The sequence below is a fragment of the Ovis canadensis genome, chromosome 13 (genome assembly GCF_042477335.2).
Source record: "Ovis canadensis isolate MfBH-ARS-UI-01 breed Bighorn chromosome 13, ARS-UI_OviCan_v2, whole genome shotgun sequence".
Classification (NCBI taxonomy): domain Eukaryota; kingdom Metazoa; phylum Chordata; class Mammalia; order Artiodactyla; family Bovidae; genus Ovis; species Ovis canadensis.
In genome coordinates, this window is record NC_091257.1 from 90,399,380 (window position 1) to 90,417,099 (window position 17,720).

A 17,720-nucleotide genomic window follows, 5' to 3' on the forward strand; every position below is an offset into this window, starting at 1 on the left:
GACCACGTGATCTTGGACTGGGGTCCTCCCCCTGCTGGGTTTCCTGGCTCCTCACCAGGCCAGTGATGGATGGATACCTGGTGGAAGGCGAGATGGGTGAGCTGAGGAAAGAGGGATGTGAAGGAGACGCAGCTGGGAAGGGGGAGCCAGGACACACCAGCTCAGCCGCGGGGCAGCAGCATCGAGCTTTTGGCTTGCCCTCGGGCCTGGGGGCCGGGCTGGTCTGTACCATGGGGGCCCTGAAGGGTTATGTACCGGGTCTCAGCCCTCCTGCCCAGACACCTGGAGTCCCTCCTGAGTTTCCTGGGCTCTGAGCTCCCATGGGATGCTCCAGGTCAGCCTGTCTTGGGAACTGGCGGCAGCTGGGGTCTCACTCTGCTTGCCTCACCTCCCACCCGGGGTGAGGGCCGCCTGATTACACAGCTGGCTCTCCCCAGCCGCCCGCCACCCATTCCCCACCACCTGCAGCCGAGCTCTGCCAGGAACACACTCGGGCTGCTTCTAAGCACCCATGGGCTCCAGCCCAGGGTTCTGCCCCAGCCACCATGGCCCTGCCCTGACCCTACAGAGGCGCCAAGGTTGGGGCTGAGAGGGGCCAGCAGGAAGAAGGCCTCAGCCCGCCCGCTGGGTGCAGGGGTAGGTGGAGAAACAGCAGGGAGGGGGCGCCCTCCCGTGAGCTGGGGTCACAAGTCACCCCATCTTCTCTGTCTCTTCCTTGTTTCCACCTCTGTGACCCCCAGGGGTGTGGGGTCCCTGCCCGCCCCACTCCCGGTGTCTGTCGCTTGGTCTCTCTCAACAGGGCTTTCAGAGATGGGGGCTGGAGTGGGGAGGGAACCGGGAGCCGAGGGAGAGGGAGGCAGGAGAGGGAGGAGGCAATTCAATCTCCAGAGTTGGTCCTGTCAATTCAGGTCGTGGCGTGATAAGAAAGTCATTTCTGTGATGGGTTTCTAATCCACGCCCTCCTGCCTCTGCATCCCAGCATCCTGAGGCTCCCTCCCTCCTCTGCCAGAGCCAGAGGCTGGAAGGGACCCCTATTGCCCGACAGAGAGGGGCCGTACTTGCTGCAAACAAACCAGGCTGAGGAGCGTCCGCATGGCTGGGTTGAACGCCTGGGGTGCCCTTGTGGGCAAAAGAAGCAAACCCAGAAGGCTCCGTGATTCCCAGCTACCTGGGATGAGCAACCCCTCAGCTCCCTGTGATTCACAAGGGTGTACACAGTTGTGACATAATTGCCTCTCAACATCAGCCCTTTAGTTAAGGAGGGATCATGCCCATTCTGCAAATGGGGAGACTGAGGCTTGGAGAGATTTGATGATCTCAACAGTGAGATGGGTAGAGAGAAGTGCAAGTTGAAGTGTGCAGGGTAGGAGTTGAGCTGCTAAGGGGGTGGGGGACATGGGGGAAAGAGAGGGAACAGGGTGGGCAGGGAGTGGGAGCCTGCCCCTCCAGGCAAGGAGAAGAGCCCCTCCCTCACCCTAAGCCCCCTTCCAACTCACCTGGACCTGGGCTGGCTAGATAGATGGGGGAGTGAGGGATGTGCCAGGGACATGCTTTCTGCAGCCAGCAGGTGCCAACCTCAGACCTTAAAAGGAGCAGCCCAATGGCGCCCAGCCAGCCCCAGGGCAGCTCAGGGCCACGCGAGTGGCCTCAGGATGGAGTCACTGCTGGCTGGGCCGGTAGCCCGCAGGCTGGAGAACAGGGAGAGATCCTTCCTCGGGAGGAAGAGGGGAGGGCTCCCGGGAGTGTGGTGGGGAAGCCCCTGCAGCTGGCAGCGGTAGCCCTGGGCAGGGCGGGCCCGCCACACCCCTAACCCCTTCCTGAGACACGAGTCCTGACGCCAAAACATCTCTCACCTCTCCCAGGGCCCTGCTTGGGGACCCAGTCTCTCTCTGGTTTCCTTTACAGACCCCTGCAAACTTTCTGGGGACCAGGGACAGGGACTTCAGCTAGATTAGGGCTGGGCAGTTGAGCTGGGTCTTTCTCTTCCTTCCCCGACCAGGAGAGAGTCAGGGAGGTGTGGGGCTGGGCCAGACCTTTCTTGTTGTTTGATTCCTAGTGGCCCGGGGGAGTGGAGGTAGACGGAGTGCCGCTGGGTGGTCCTTAGTCTGCTCACTCCCCACTCCTGGCCCCCTTGATCCGCCCCACTCAGGGGTTTAAAGGGAGGAGAAGGGGCAGGGTGCACCTCCTGTTTGCTCCCCCCAGGAGGTTTGCTGGAGAACTGGAGAGGGATAGGGAGCAAGGAAGGATCTTTAATCCTGTTTGTCTTCCTCTGCCTGCCCCCCTCCCCTGGCTGACTCCAGAAGGGCTGGGGAGAGGGAGGAGGAGGCGGGGCGATGAAGCTGGGCAGCATCCCTCATCCTCTCTGACCTGGCCCTGGCTGGCCCCGAGTTTGATCGGGGTGGGGGATGGGGTGTAGAAACCAGGCTGGGCCCAGCAGGCCGGGGGCCGGGGGCCGGGGGCGGCTCCCCAGAACAGCCAGCCGGGGCTGCGCAGGGCCGGGGGTGGTGGCGGTGAGTGGGACTCGCTTTTGCAGGCAAGCTAATGTCATTTGGCTGCTGCAGCCTGCAGACCGGGGCCTGCATGCTAAGTGGCCGGAGGCAGCAGAGGGACTCAGGACAGGCCGGGGAGAGGGGACCGGCCACCAGGCACGCCCAGGGGGATCCGGAGGGCAGTGCTATCTCGGATGAGGCGCCACGCTGGGCAGTGGCCGAGGGGCAGTGAGCAGCACCATGCGTCCTACGCTGTCAGAGTCTCCTCACTACTGGGGGGACCTGAGTGAAGATGGGGGGGCACCCGGGTCATCCGGCTCCTCTCTCAGTTCCGTCCTCCCCCCACCTAGCCCTCCTCCTGGCGGTCCCAGGCGTGGAGTTCGTCGGATCTGTGAGTGCACACCACCCGGGTAGCAGACATCTGGAGAGCGAGCTGGTCCTGCTTGCCAGGAAACTGATTGGAGGGAGGACCTGCGGGCAGACGTGAGGGAAAAAAAAGGGAGGGGGGTGCTGGGGAAGCCCGCAAGCGAGGAGGAGTGGGGAGAGGAAGACTGGGGTGGGCGAGAAGCCTTGAACTCAGCACCCTGCTCAGTCACCCCGCGGCTCTGCTCCTCCAGCGGCTTGTTTGGAGGGAGGGCCAGTGAGTCCAGAAAGAACTCTGGCAGCTAAAATATGATGAGAACTCTGGTGAAACGCTCTGCACTGGTCTTTAGCTCAGATGGGGAGGGATGGAAATGCCAGGGGTGTGGGGGCCTGGGTTGGTCCTAGGCTGGGAGGCAGGGTCTCCTGACTGCAACCCACACTCCGGAGCCTGGTCACCACCCCTTAGGCTACCAGTACCTTCAGGCCCCTGAGAGGATCCAGGAGGCACACAGGTAGCCTCAGTCTTTGGGCAGAGATCTGTGGTGTGCTGACCGCATCTCGGCAAGAGACAGAGAGCTGTGGATGAACACCCTGATGCTCACCATCTGAGAGTCCGGGGGCCCTTCCAGGAGTGCTCTGAGACTCAGTGTCTCCCTGTGGGCCCGAGGGGCTGCTGATGAAGCAAGACATGCATGTCCAGCGTCTGGCTCCCGTGTCCAGGGTAAAGCAAGCCTTGTTATCACTTTCTGGCATCACAACCAGCATCTGGGAGGCGCCCCTCACAGTACTCAGAGCACCACAATGCCCCACCATGGGAGTCGGATGGGCCATAAGAAAATGGCTCTGGGGCTCCCTGGTGGCTCAGTGGTAAAGAATCTTCCTGCCAGTGCAGGAGACACAGGTTTGATTCCTGGTCTGGGAAGATCCCACATGCCACGAAGCAGCTAACCCTGTGAGCCATAGCTATTGAGCCTGTACTCTAGTGCCCGGGAGCTCCACAACCAGAGAAGCTACTGCAATGAGAAGCCTGTGCACTGCACCTAGAGAGCAGCCCTCACAGCAACGAAGATCCAGAACAGCCCAAAATAATACAATAATTTTTTTTTTTTTAAAGAAAGAAAACGGCTTTGGCCTCCCTTGCTCTGTGGCTGTGGGCAAATATCTTTACCCCCATGAACCCCAGATTCTCTATTTGTAAAGAGGGAAAAGATTACTTACCTCACAGAAACGTGCTTAGTCGCTTAGTCGTGTCTGACTCTTTGCGACCCCAAGGACTGTAGCCCTCCAGGCTCTTCTGTCTATAGGATTCTCCGAGCAAGAATACTGGAGTGGGTTGCTATGCTCTCCAGGGGATCTTCCCAACCCAGGGATCGAACCCAGGTCTCTTGAATTGCAGGTGGATTCTTTACCATCTGAGCCACCAGGGAAGCCTGAAATGTTGCAAGGAGCTAAATAAGACTATAAAGATAAACATGAATAAGGGACAAATACAAACAGAGACAGTGTCTGGTATGCCACAGGTGCTTGAAATGTCTGTTCTTTCCTGTAGAAGTTCCGTGTCCAACACTAACCCTCACGGGGTACATGGAGGTCCAGATGGGGGTAAAGGCTCACTCAGAACCCAGGGCTGGAACAAAGGTCTCTGACACCTGTGGGAAGAACACAAGAGACAGAATCTCTGGACTTCAGATCTGCAGCTGTAAGAAGAGAGCGTTGGATTGATCTCTGGTTTCCAGCTTGTCTCTGGGCTCTTAGGGGCCACAGTTGGGGTCGATGTCAAGTTCATAGGTCTCCAGGCTCATCGTTCCTAATTCACCCAGACCACTTCCCTTTCACTCCCTGCGGGTTAACAGAAGACTGTTTGAAAGAGTTGTAAGGGCTGCTAAGCCCCAAATGTGTAAAAGCCTCTGACTTGTTCATCTTCAAAGGTCCTGGCAGCTCGGGCCCTCTGGGACGGACATCCCTTGCAACACCCCTGCCCAGCAAACCCTCCCTAATCCTGCCTGGCTCCAGGTTGGCTCACCTGCGGGGCAGGAGATGAGTGATCCCACCCCAACCCCAGCCGGATGGAGCCTGGGGCCTTGGACGCTGGCTCCGCTGGCAGTTTAAAGTCCCCCTGGTTGTCTAATTTAATCACAGCTGTGTGCACGGCGACTCTATAAATAATTTTTAGTGCGACATAACCATTATTTCACTAATTGCTTCACACGCACCCCTGGCCTGTGAGATAAATTAAAGTTTGCTGAGTCAGCACCTCTGGCCAATGCCGCTTTGGGGCTTGGGTAGCTCAGCCCAATAATGGCTGTTCCCGTATCAGCTTTAGCTCACACCCTAAGGTGCAGCTCTCATGAAGGGGACAAGGGTGGAAGGAGAGACGAGGAAGGAGGAGAAAAAGGCTAGTAAGGGTTGCCATGTACAGTTGTACAGGTTGTAACCTGTACAAGGATACTTGGCCAAGGAAGCTAGTGGGGGCTAAAATTCAGCCCATGAGATACTTTATCCATCTGTGTGCCATCATATGGAATTTTGTGGATTCAAGAGAAAGAGGAATTTTCTGTAATCTATGTAAAAGCACTTGCTTGGACTAGTAGACTCCAATTATACCCACCCAGCAAGTTGTCAGAGCCGCCCCTGTCAGAGGGGAAGCAAAGTAACACATGACCTAAGGACACCTCTCACCTTATCAGCGGAGTAGAGACCTGGGTTCAAGGTCCAATGCTGAGTGACCTTGGGCAAGTCACATTCCCTCTTCTGGGTTATAATGTTTCCACAGTTTACCAAGCACTAATCACATCTAAGGCTGGGCTTCAGACCAAGTCACTGGCTCCAGAACCTCCGTGCTCTTTCCCACTGCCTGCATATGCCCAAATTAGTGGGTATGTCCTGGTTAAGCACGTCTGGTTACCATCAAGTTAAATAGTTCTTTTCTGCAGGACTTTTCAGGGACCTGGAGTATGATACAGAGCAGGGTGACTCAGAGAGGCTGAGAGATGTGCAGCTTTTCCTGAAGGCCTCTGGCCATGGAACCCTTTATTTGAGGACTCCTGTTGATGCTGAGATCCTGGTGCAAATCTCTGGGCTTGTTAGCAAGTGAATTTCAACCCCGAGGGCAGAGAAGACTTCCATTCCTGCTCACTGCCCGAGGCAGGCACACAAAGCCATGACTCTGGACTCAGAGGGCTCCCCCATCTGTCATCCCTGAACAGACCCGGGTCTTCCCTGGGATTGGTGCAGCCTCAGAAAAGATCTCTGTGTCCTCTGCCACGAGGGTCCAAGTTCCTCTAGGGTGGAAGTCCTGTCTGCTTCTTTATCTTTTGGGCTTAGCTCAGGGACTCTCCGTTGAGCAGATGAATACCTAAGCAGCTGAGCCGAAAAGAGACGCAGGCTGAGATACCTGGCTTCATGTCCGGCCCGAAGTCTCACCGGCTGTGAGACCTTTGAGCAGATTGTTTCCCTGAGTCCATCGCCACGTGAGCTCCTGTGCCCCTCGTTTGTCAAATGAGGATCAAACTCTCAGTCCCACTCCTCGTGAAGGGCGGAAGTGAGGCTCCAGGAGGTGAAAGAATGCTTTAGAAAGTGTGGACCTCTGGACACAAGCGGGGGATTATTCCTCGTTTCTCCTCCTCCTTGCCCAGCACGGGGCTGAGGCTGTGGTCATGTATTCACGGGCTCTGCTGTGACATTATTTGCATCCAGCACTCCTCACCACATTAGGAAGGTTCCAGCCTTGTTTTCTGATGAGAACACAGATGTTCAGTAGATTTGAACCCAGATCTGCCTAACTCCAGAATTTGCTTTTTCTCTCCACCAAGGTCTTGTTTCCTCTGGTGCCCGGCTCCCATCATTCAAACCCCCAGTTGTGGGCTGGATGATAAAGTGGATGGTTCAGGAAGGTGAGCAGTGAGGGATGAGGGTCCACCGTCCGGTCATTTGCTACATGTTAACAGTGACAGTGGTTTGTTGAGTGTCAGTCATGCACCTGGCATGGAGCTGGCTGCTCTAGATCCATCCCTTTCCCTGCTGACTCCTCAACCATCCCTCCCCATCTTCAAGATGCAGAGACAGAGGTGTAGAACGTTTATGTGACCTGTTCAGCCGCGTGCAATTAAGGAGCAAGAGACTGAAGGAGGGCTGATTCCAGAAGTTTGTCCTTTCCTGGGATTCTCAAGTTGCTACCAAACCCCTGGTTCCGAATAGCCAGCTGCTGTCTGGGAGACGTGACCCTCCAACAACTTGACTCCAGGGTCTGACACACCAGGGCGTCCCCCTTGAAGAAGCTGCCTTAGGGTCTCTTCCTACCCATCCAACCTCGCGCCTGCCTCCCCAGCTCCGTGGGCCCAGTCTGGTTGCCTGGTATGGATTTCCTTTTTCTCGTCGGTGCCGGGTGTTGCTTGAGACCCGTGGGATCTAATTCCCTGACCAGGGATTGAAACTGGGCCCCTTGAATTAGGAGTGTGGAGTCTTAGCCAATGGACCACCAGGGGCGCCTGATGCGTCTTTATTGCCCAGGAAACATGGAGGAACTGATCACTTTTTCAAAGTTCCTGTTTAACATCCGGGTGGGTGGGGCCAGAGGAGGAGGCAGGGAGGTAGGGCGTGAAGTAGCTGCTGACATTCACCACTGGTGCCAAGTGGCTGATGCCCGCGCCTCTCTCCCATGCCTTCCTCGGGAAGGCAGCCTGGGCCATCTCTCATCTCCCCAGTCTGCATCCTTCCTTCCACTGTGAGTCCATCACCGCCGGTCACAGCCATGCCCCTAAGAGCGGTGTTCAAGGTCCCTCAGCTCTGCCCCCAGCATCCCTGTCTCTCTAGCCTCATCCCTTGCTTGTTTTATTTATTTAAAAATAAAGGCATTGATCCCTTATGTGCCTGGCAGTGCTCTAAGTCCTGGAGATACAGCAGTAGAACAGATGAAACCCCTGCCCTCCTGGACGGACCTGACAGTCAGAAAGTTATTAATAAATAAATATGTAGTGTCAGACAGAGAGGGGCTTTCAAGAAAACCAAAATCAAAACAAACCAGACTCCTCCGAGGGAGCTACAGACAGAATTCAGGGGGTCAGGGAAATCAAAAGGGGGAAATTTACATTTTTATTTCACTCGTTTCATGAAATATAGCATTTCTCCTCGATTATAAATGTGAGCAACACATCGTGTGGTACTGGCAATGCTGTGACTTTGTCACCAGCAGAAATCAGATATTTCCTATCACATTACAGCGGTTGCAGACATTGTAAAGTATCATTGACACTCATCAGCACTTCAAAATTGTGGGAGTTAATAGAGGTGTCGCTAGATCTTGTTATCCAGTGTGTTAATGGAGAAGCACCTATAGGGCTGTATCACGCATTTGTTTTGTAAATATTTTGAAAACTCTATTTCAGAACGCTAAGTCGCTTCAGTTGTGTTTGACTCTGTGACCCTATGGACTGTAGCCCGCCAGGCCCCTCTGTCCATGGGATTCTCCAGGCAAGAACACTGAGAGTGGGCTGCCGTGCCCTCTTCCAGGGCGTCTCTCCAACTGAGGGGTGAACCTGCATCTCTTCTGTCTCCTGCATTTGCAGGCTGGTTCTTTACCACTCAGTTCAGTTCAGTTCAGTTCAGTCGCTCAGTCGTGTCCGACTCTTTGTGACCCCATGAATCGAAGCACGCCAGGCCTCCCTGTCCATCACCAACTCCCGGAGTTCACTCAGACTCACATCCATCGAGTCAGTGATGCCATCCAGCCATCTCATCCTCTGTCGTCCCCTTCTCCTCCTGCCCCCAATCCCTCCCAGCATCAGAGTCTTTTCCAGTGAGTCAACTCTTCGCATGAGGTGGCCAAAGTACTGGAGTTTCAGCTTTAGCATCATTCCTTCCAAAGAAATCCCAGGGCTGATCTCCTTCAGAATGGACTGGTTGGATCTCCTTGCAGACTCTCAAGAGTCTTTTCCAACACCACAGTTCAAAAGCATCAATTCTTCGGCGCTCAGCCTTCTTCACAGTCCAACTCTCACATCCATACATGACCACAGGAAAAACCATAGCCTTGACTAGATGGACCTTAGTCGGCAAAGTAATGTCTCTGATTTTGAATATGCTATCTAGGTTGGTCATAACTTTCCTTCCAAGGAGTAAGCGTCTTTTAATTTCATGGCTGTAGTCACCATCTGCAGTGATTTTTGAGCCCCCCAAAATAAAGTCTGACACTGTTTCCACTGTTTCCTCATCTACTTCCCATGAAGTGATGGGACCAGATGCCATGATCTTCGTTTTCTGAAAGTTGAGCTTTAAGCCAAATTTTTCACTCTCCACTTTCACTTTCATCAAGAGGCTTTTTAGTTCCTCTTCACTTTCTGCCATAGTGCCTCCCTATTTCAGCATAATTGGTTTCTTTTGTAATTCTGTGTGTCTTCTATGTATTTAAAAAGGCTATTCTGGGAAGGAGTCCATAGGCTTCCCCAGAGGCCCAGGGGTCTGTGGCCCCAGATGGGTGAAGTCCTGGAGTGGAGGGTGATGGAGAGGAAAGTGCCTCCTCCCTGTTCATTTTTCCCAACTCTGGTATCATTGAGGGCTGAACCCCTGTCAAACTCGACAAAGAAAAAGAAAACCTTTATGGACTCAAGCCGTTGTCGTTAGAGCTCTGTTATTAGCAGTCAAATAAGAGGCCACAACCCAACTACCTATTAAATGTCTCCATCTGAAGAACACAGGCCAATGGGTCTGATGCTGGGTCTCCATGTTTCTCGCAAGGAGCTCCTAGTCAGGGAACTCAGACACCCGGGGGAAAAGGGAACTCACAGTACAAGAGCTACCTCACCCATCCAACTATCCATCCACCCATCCACCCAATTATCCATCAGTCTATCCCTCTATCCATCCAGTCATCCATCAGTCCATCCATCTATCCACCCACCCATCCATCCACCAGTCATCCATCCATGCATGCAATACCCAACCCTCCATCCATCCATCCCTCTCTTTGCATGTCCAGCTATCTGACAAACTTTTATCAAGCAGCTCTGTATTCTGGGCCTTGTGCTAGACACAGGAGCTAGAGATGGGACTGATATATTTTGTGTGATGCCCATTTGCCTCTATATGAGTAGGACCTCTCTGGAAGGAAACATCAGAAGAAAACCATGGCTGTCCTCATAGAGGGAGACACGGCAGATGGAGACACGGGTACTCATTCCTTTTGCACTTTGAATTTTGCATCGTATGTACCTATTCACTATCTAAACAGTTTTAATTAAAAATATATGTTTGTCTCATCTAAATTGTCAGAATGTGCCTTGCTCCTGAAAGGATTTGAGGCAGCTTACAAGAATACACAGAGATGAACAGATGCGCCTCCGCTGTCAGGGAGTTGACAGTTTCATGGGGAAGAGAAACGCGTAAACAATTTCAAAACAGTGTCACTCAAAGGGTAGAGGGGCATGGGGCTACACTCAGCCCCGGCTCCTGAGCAATGACCTGGCACAAGAGTCACCTTGGTCTTGCCCAGGCTGGGCCTGAGAACCTAGATGCCCACCTCTGGGTTATATGGCCGGGATTCCTCCTGCCCCCACTCCACCAAGTTCAGGCACTTCTCTGAGCTGACTTCTAAGTCACGGAGCCAAACTCATGTCCATATCCCAGGTCGGGTGGCTGAAAAAGCAGCCCGTGGAGCGGTGGGGCAGGGATCCTCCCTGCTGGCCTGTTACTTGTGTGTTTATTCCACACGAGGCCCCTGGGCTGGGGGGTGAACACACAGAACAGGAGGGAATTATCTCCCAGGCCCTGATGTTTGGCATGGCCAGGACCCCTCCCACAGCCCCCAATTGGGAAGACGGGGCTGGGGGCTGACGGAGGACAGGAGCCAGGATTGCGTGGCTCGCCGGACCAGGGGAGAGAGAGGAAGAAAGAGAGGCAGAGAGGACCAACCTGGCTGTTTGGAGGATTCGGGTCTTTTCAGAACAACCCTTTGAAATCGAGCAAGAATAACTTTAAACAATAAGATGCTCCTCTCTCCCCCTCGGCTGTTGCCCAGGCAACGCCAGAGTGCTCAACAGCTGTTTAGTTCTTTAAGAAACCAAATCTCCCTCCCTTTGGTCAGCTACCGCCAGGAGGATGAAGAGGCGGTGAAGGCGGCCCTCGTGGCCTATGGTGTGGGGACCCGGGTCAGCTGCCTGCAGCAGTGGCATTTAAATCTAACGCCACGTATTACAGATGAACCCGGAGCCCCGCTCCTCAAGCTCCTGCCCAGACTCCTTTCCCCTGTGTGTGGCTCTGGCAGTTTGGAGGCGGGGTCATAGAAGAGAGGCTGACTTTCTCCTGTAAGGCAATTCGTGGCTTGAGTGGGTTTCAGGAGGCCACCCCAACCCTCTGCATCACTTGTCCCAGGAGAATCCTCATCAGGCCAGGGGACAGTGCATCCATGGGGTTTTAACCTCGAGTGTTTAACCTGGGCATGCATGCTCGGGCCTCAGTCGTGCCCAACTCTTTGTGTCCTCCTGGACTGTAGCCTGCCAGGTTCCTCTGTCTGTGGAATTTTTCAGGCAAGCCTACTGGAGTGGGTTGCCATTTCCTTCCCCAGGGGATCTTCCTGATCCAGGGATCAAGCCCGCATCTCCTGTGTCTCCTGCAATGGCAGGCGGATTCTTTACCACTTAGCTACCTGGGGAGCCTGTTTAACCTCGGATGCTCTCCAAAAATCTCCACCTTTGAGCAGAGAACACCAGCAGCTCGCCTCTTTCACAATTTCCTGCTTGAAGGCAGTTGGATGCCATCATCTCCATGGGGGTCTCCAACGACCCAGGGAGGGAGGTGTTTTCGTGTCAGTCCAGGTGCAGGGAGCTCTCGGAGAAGGCTAAGGGGTGTCGGGCACTTTCAAGCATAAATCCTTACAACCGTACAAGGAGGTAGGTGCTACCAGGAGCCCATTTTGCCCAAAGTGGAAGCTGGGGCTGCGGGGATGGACGTGACAGCCAGTGGGTGTGGTGGGATTTGAACCCACGCAGGCGGGCGACAGCGTCTTCACTCCTGTGTCTCAGCCCGGACCACCTTGGCAGGGCTCTGCATCACAGGCAGGGCCACATCTTTCCTGGCTCCTGGGACTTGGCCAGTGTGCCTTTCTGGAGGAGACTGACGCTTGGCTTTGCCTCCACAGAAGGGAAGTGATGGATGTTGGCCACATGAAGTTCTGAGTCCAGCATCCTCAAACTAGTCAAAACAAAGATTTAAAGCCTCACTTTGCTCATCTGTAAAATGGCCGCGCAGTTGTAGAAATAATAATAGTAGCTGCCCCTTAGAACTTACTATGTATTCAGCAGGATTCGAAGTATATCTATGACTTCACTTAATCATCACGGTAACTCCAGACGCAGGGAGTATTATGATCTTCATTTTCACATGAAGGAATGGAGACACAGGGAGGCACAGTCACGGACCCAAAGGCATATAAACCTGGGGCGGGGTGGGGGGGGGACGGGGGGCGGGACACTCCTGGCACATACTAAGTTCAAAGCAGAGGCTGGCTTTCATTTCCCAGGAAGATAAACAGAAGGGCTTCTGTCTCTGGGGTAACAAAACATGCGAGAAAGTTAAATTTAGAAAAGCTAAACCAGGTTAGCACATGCCCCTTCTCCAGCTCAGCTGCAAAATCAGGATGGGAAATTGGCTTCAGCCACAACAAAAACCTAGCCGGGGAAGCCTGACACCGCTGAGAAAGACCGCGTAGGGGAGGCAGCTCGCGGCTCGGAGGCGGGAGCGCCGGGACCGCTCCTCCCGGCCTGGGACAGCGGGCCCTGCCCCGGACCGGAGTCCCTGAGGGCCCGCGCCGAGTCCCGAGTCCCGGACAGTGACAAGGACACAGGCCGATGACAACCGCCAGGGCATCACATCCCCCGGCCTACAGGTCTCGCCACACCCAGCTCTGGCCCTTCCACCTAGGAAACCGGAGTACGTTCATCCGCGGCTTCCCATCTCCACCCGGAGAAGGACCCCCCCCTCGGCCCGCCCCCGTCGTTTAGCGCCGCTAAATGGCTAGCCAGGGGGTGCGGCGACAGAGGGGGTAATGAACTCCCATTGGCTTCTTTCACGAGATCGCTGCCTTAATTTACGAGGCCTGAGTGAGCCTCATTTCCCCAGTGCGCATTGAGTAATTAACTATTAATAAAAGCATTACTGAGTTAACCATGGGGGCATGTTTAATTCATGGGGCAGCCCTGGAACAGGACGGAGGCTTTGGCTCAGTGGGGGATTCCTCCCAGAGCAAAACATGGCCAGCGGGATGCGACTGCCCCCAGGCCCTTGGTCCCCCTGCGGCCGGCAATTCTTCTCACGCTAACCAGAAGGGCGGAATCCCAGGAGGCGGGTGAGACTCCCGGCATCCTAGTAGAGGGCTGCGGAGCAGAGAAGTGGAAAAGAGGGCCCTGGGAGGTGTCAGACCTGCTGTGAGGGCTCCTGGCTATGCTTGGGTGCGAGGGAGGTGAGTGACCTTGGGCGAATCACCTGGCTCCTGGAGCCTGTTTCTCCTCTGCAAAATGGGGCGACCGACTGGTACCACTGACCTCCCAGGGACGGACTGCAAAGGCAAAAGAGAGGAAAGGACGTGGTAAATGACCAGATGCCCTTCGCTTGGGTGGGGTTATCGTCAGGACTTCCCCCAGCCACCCACCTGGAGGTAAAGTGTTGGTGGCGTGGAGAAGAGATACCTACCTGTTCGAGCACAACCTGAGTAATTCCTCTCAAGACACCTCCTTGGAACCTGGAAGCTTTCCAAAGGAGAAGACTCCCCTCCCCCACCGTACCTGTGTGCACTTGTGACCTGCCACGGTGAGCTAATTCTGTGGTGGCGAAACGCACTGTCCCCATGTTCGCTCACCCCTGTGCCTGCATCTGCACTTGCCCCTGCCTGGTATGCCTGTCTCCTTTCGTCTGCTTGGCAACTCCTATCCAGTCTTCAAGCCTCACTTCAAAAGTGACAGCTGCTACTGGGACTCTTTGCTCTCCTCCTGCCCCAGGCAGAATTGGTCGCTCCTTTTTCTCTGCCTTCCACACTGTCTTGTTATGGCATCTATCCATCCGCCCGTTTATCCATCCACCCATCCTTCATCCATCCGCTCGTATTCACTGAGCACTAATACTGTGCATCTCTGATCATGTTCTGAAGTTTTGAATAAGTCTCAGTTTACTTGGGCTAGTGGTTCTTCATCTCCCCTCCCCTAGGAAAATGCTCAAACGTGCAGACGTTGCTTTCTTCTTCAGGGATCTCTGGTCATGTGCAGAGCAGACAAGCGGAAGGCGGGCACTGGGTGTGAGCCCCACCACGAAGCCCCCCAGGTGCACTTGAGGGCGAGGGAGGTGAGTGACCTTGGGCCAGACTGTGGATGCTGTGTGTGGTGGATGCTGTGATAGCCTGAATGTCGCCCTTTGGGAATGACTTACTCCATGAGGCCCTGGGAGTGTGGCTGGAGGGATGGTCAGCCCTCTTTGGAGGGCTGTCTTGATTGGAAGAAGACTGCCTCACCCTACAGGGTAGACTCAGTTCCAACGACAGACCAGTGTGGAAGCGTGAAGGCCTGAACCTCTCTCACACTGGCTTGTAACAGCTCTGCAGGGTCATCCCAGCTCCAAAGCTCCCCATGGGGTTGACTGAGGCCTTTGTCGCACCTGCCATGAAGCTTGACTCCTCCCTCCGCTGAAACCTGCCTCCATTGCCTCCCTTCCGCGGGTGTTTTTCCAAGCCCCCTCTCTAAATAACATCATGGACTTTAATCTTTACCTCTGGGTATACTTCCCAGGGAACCCATTAGATTTAAAAGCCCTGCAGAAGTTTCTTGAGGACAGCACAGCATCTATCACGCCTTGTGTATCTCCAGCAGCTCTCGCTGGGCAGGGTATGGGGGGACTTGCTCCAGAAACAGTTATTGAATGCATTTGAATGCCTTTCCTCTTGCCTCTCTGTTCTGTCCCTCTGTTGGCCCAGCAGGAGAGTTCTCATCAGATATCCAGGAGAAAAAGATGAACCCTTCGGCAGGATGCCAGCCGGACTAGAGCTTGTGGGCCTGTTTCTGGGGAAATGTACTAGTTGCCAACGAAACTGTGCATAACCATGGGAACAGAAGTTAAGCTAATTGGTTACTATGAAACAAGGTCAAAGGGGCCCGGCTGATGTCAAGTTAGGATGGAGGCTCAAGGGGATGGCTGGGAGGCCGGCAGGGATGGGCGGTGGTGAGGGGACAGCCTTTTCTTGTTCGGCAGATCATTTAGAAGTTAGACTAGTCCTCGGAAGCCGGGGAAAACCTCACTTCACTTTCCACTGTTGGAAACTCCTTCATGAAACAAATATCTGTCAAGCGTCTCCACTGTCCCAGGCATGGCAGCAGGGACGGTGACCTCAGGAGGCCAGAACCTCAGTGTTTGCTCTGCCTCTCACTTGCTTTGTCATCCAGGCAAGTTGTCGCATCCCCATGGCTGACGTTTGCTGAATAGTTATTACTGTGTGTCCCGTTATGTGTTAACTGCTTTACATACACTAGTTCATCTTCACAACAGCTTGGCTAAAAGATATACATTACCATTCCATCTTTAAAGAAAAGGACATGGGCTCAGAGGGGATCAGCGGCATGCCCGAGACACATAGCTGATCCCAGGGCCAAGCGGGTATGTGAACCCAGGTCTGGTGGAATCCCGAGGCTGTGTTCTTAGGTACTATCCTGCTCAATGTCTACAAGCTCGGTTTCCACAGCAATGAAAATAGGTACAATCAATTTTGACTGTATTGGGGATGTTAGCGATTAAATGACTGACGTGGGAGGCTTAGAAGGTGCCTGGTGAACGTCCAGTGTTCTCCTCCCCATTTCCTTTGTCCCCTGCGCCTCAATGCTTCCCTGGGCAGGAGGAATGATGGCCCCATCTGCCGTCTCTCCAAGGACACACGTCTCTGTCCCAGGTCCAGCAGTGTCTGGCACACGGCCAGAGCTCACCGAATGCTGTTGGCCCCAATGGATGATCTGGGAGTCCCCTCCCTCAGCTCTCTGGACTGCAAATCGGGGATCCCACTCAGTCCGTTAGTCTGTGATGCAACAAGCTGTGGCAAGTTCCACGAAGACAATTCTCTTGGTGCCGTGGAACTCTACTGTCAAGACACTGGAACTTCTAGGTTTTTCTCAGCAGAATGGAGTGTTAACAGGTAAGATGTGATCCCCTGAGCCCTCCTGGCAGAGAGGGTACCAGAAGGAAGATGAGGGTGTTCCCGGTCCAGCCTGATGTCTCGGCTTTCCCCCACAGGCAAACTCCAGTTTGTTCTCATGCTCACCACGCCCCCGCCTGCAGACATGCTCATATATGGGGGGCATTAACCCTCTTCCCACTGTAGGCCCCTGGAGAGGGGGTGGGCATGTAAGCACTTAAAACTCGAACCTGTGGGTCAGCCCTCCTCCCTGGCCCCCTCCTCAGCAGAAGCACTGGGGCTGGAGGCTTCGTGGGGACAGACGCCACAGCCTTGGAGACAAGTCACATCCTCAGCTTCCTTCAACCTGTGTGCGCAATGGAGTTGCCATGGCGACACTGCAGCCCTGAGATGCAATGGCTGCAGACAGCATGGGTGCTCCCAGGGCTCAAAGCTGAGGGTGACGCTGTCTGACCTAGGAGGCCAGGCGACTGGGTGGGTCTGGTAGGGGGAGGAGGAGAGGCGAGCCCCCTCCTCTAGGCTTGGCTGGTAATTGGTGCTAAGTGAGGGACCGCCATGGAACCCAACATTCTGGTAGTGGGGCCCCTGCTCTGCACCCTGTAATTACTGCACCAGACAGCACTTGTTCCCTGTGCGGGGAGAGGGAGACGGAGTGGGGAGCAGACAGGAAGCTCTCATCCACCTGAGCCAGCGGGGCTCTGGCAGCCTCTTCCCACCGCCCAAGCATCCTGCATCCCAAGCAGGCTCTCTGGCAGAGGTGGAGGCCCTGGCCCCTCCTGTCTGCTGGCTCTCCCCACATCAGCGGTGTGGAGCACAAGCTTCCTTTAATCCTACCCTCTGAGCCTACAGAATCCGAGGGTGGGGGTGGAGGTGCAGGAACCAGATAAGACACTGCCTCAGGGGAGTCCTGGGTGTCACACCTCCATTTTCGAGAGAAGTCTGCGCTGTGAAGCTGAGCCGGCGGCAGAAGACCTCGATTCTAATTCCTCCTGGGCCCAGAAGTTCTGGGGGCCTCAGGCTACTCACTGCCCCCTCCTGGGCCTCAGTTTTCCCAGTCTTAAGACTGAGCATGGGACTCAAAGTCATTCTTCAGGCTTCTTCTACAGCAGGGATTGGCAAACTCCAGCATGCAGGTGGAATCCTGATTTTGCAGGAAGCATTCCCTGGAACACGGCCCCGCCCTTTCGCTTCTGTATCTCTGTCTGTGGCTGCTTCCCTGCCACAAAGGCAGACTTGAGGAGCTGCGACAGGGACAATATGGCCCCCCGAACGGAAAATATTTACTATCTGGTCTTTCGTGGAGAAAGTCTGTCGACCTGTTTCTAAAATATTAACGTTCTCCTGGGCTTGATGGGCTGGGCTGTTCTGGCTCTGATCTGATTAGACCAACTCCTAACAAGTCCCTCTACCTGGAGGCACCAGGGCGGGTCCTGCTCCCAGGACTCTGCCTGGGTCTGGCCGGTGCCCGGAGACGGGCGGTTTCCAGAGCCAAAGCCTGGTGCGGTGGCGCCACCTACTGTGAGTGCTGGGCACACTGGGGCCCAGAAGGACCACCTGCCTGCCCGCTCCCAGGCAGGGCAGCGGCGTAGAGAGCAGCATCTCCTCTCCTCTCTCTCCATTTTATAAAGAAGACTGCAGACTAGTGGGCAGGTGGGCGGAAGGCTCAGGTCCCAGAGGCCCATAACCCCTCCATACATGTCCTGTAGACACAC

The 17,720-nt window shown here is 54.8% G+C and overlaps 1 long non-coding RNA gene across 1 annotated transcript; it reads right to left on the reverse strand.

The window, feature by feature from the left end:
• Positions 1-12,995: 12,995 nt before the first annotated feature.
• On the reverse strand, positions 12,996-15,339 carry LOC138417217 (uncharacterized). The gene is made up of 2 exons (XR_011248034.1): positions 13,326-15,339; positions 12,996-13,216 (listed from the first exon to the last, which is right to left on the reverse strand). It is a non-coding gene; the product is annotated as an uncharacterized lncRNA (long non-coding RNA).
• Between the last annotated feature and the right edge of the window lie 2,381 nt (positions 15,340-17,720).